We start from the raw sequence: 1232 nt of genomic DNA, 5'->3' as shown, positions 1-1232 counted from the left end.
ACTCAATTGTTTTTTCTTTTACTTCTATTGTATCTCGTTTTTAAATTGTTAACTACACATCCTCATTTATCAGTGGCTTTGTATGTTTAACCCAGCAGATCTCTGGTATTATTTACAATGGCTTCATGATATTATATCTTTAAAATTCAGAATTTCACTTTAAAGTTGATTTGAATTTTATTTCTATTATACGGTATTATGTTTATGTTATGAATCCATCAGTGAGTAATTTTCTGAAACAGGATGAGCAGTTTGCTGACTTAGAAGGGCTGGAATCTATAGACACCTTAAAATTAGGATGTAGATAACGAATAGTTGGATGACAAGAAACCCTGTTATATGAAAACAGGAATAATAATGAGTGTTCCAAATCTTATCTTTTCTGTTCTTTCTTTTCTCCAAAGGTTAGTTCTAGAGTCCTTCATTCTCCATTCAGTATTAAATGATTGACTATTTGCAGCCTTCCCACCATTCTCCCCACTTCTAGGTCTGAGTTTGATAAACCTTTTGGTTTCATCCTTTATTTGTGAAGTAGTGTTCCTAGTCAAGCCAGAAGGCTGTTCCATTGAAGGTTTAGCATTTTAGTGATTTTAGTAGTAAGGGTAAGGATAAGTGGTCTTCAGCCCATCACAGTCTTCCACCCAACCTTTCTTCATATGAATTTCCTGCAGTAGAAAAATTAGACAACCAGGCTGAATGATTGAGTCCCTGACTATGACTAGCAATGAACTACTCAGCCCTGGCTTCCTGGGCATGCCATCCTTCAAAAACAGCCTGCCAGGTGGAATCTCAATCCCCTAGCTTGGCATTCAAGATACTCATACTCTAATCCACCAAAATCCACTTCCAGTAGTTCTCCCCACTTCTTTCATACAGCAAATAATCCATTCACCCAACTGCATTCACTTATCTGGAGTGCAAGTTCTTTTCCTTATATTCCAATATATCCCTATTTCATCTGCCTAGGAAGTCTTTCAACTTCTTCACAATCTTAAATCCTACATGGTCTTTACTTTCCTACCTTTACAACTTGACCTTAAGAAAATTTTTGCTTTCCAAGATCTATAAGTCAATCAATCAGTAAACCATTAATAAGTTCATAGGCTGCTTCAATACAGTTCTCCTCAATACAAATATAGTTGTCAATCCTTAATAATAACAGCTTATATTTGATCACATAGAAATGTATTTTAACTCACATATTTGTTATCTAAAATGATAGTATAGCACTC

The sequence above is a fragment of the Leucopleurus acutus genome, assembly GCF_964270905.1.
Source record: "Leucopleurus acutus genome assembly, contig: HAP1_SCAFFOLD_419, whole genome shotgun sequence".
Lineage (NCBI taxonomy): Eukaryota > Metazoa > Chordata > Mammalia > Artiodactyla > Delphinidae > Leucopleurus > Leucopleurus acutus.
The sequence above is the reverse complement of the archived record's forward strand: the minus strand, read 5'-3'. Positions refer to the sequence as shown.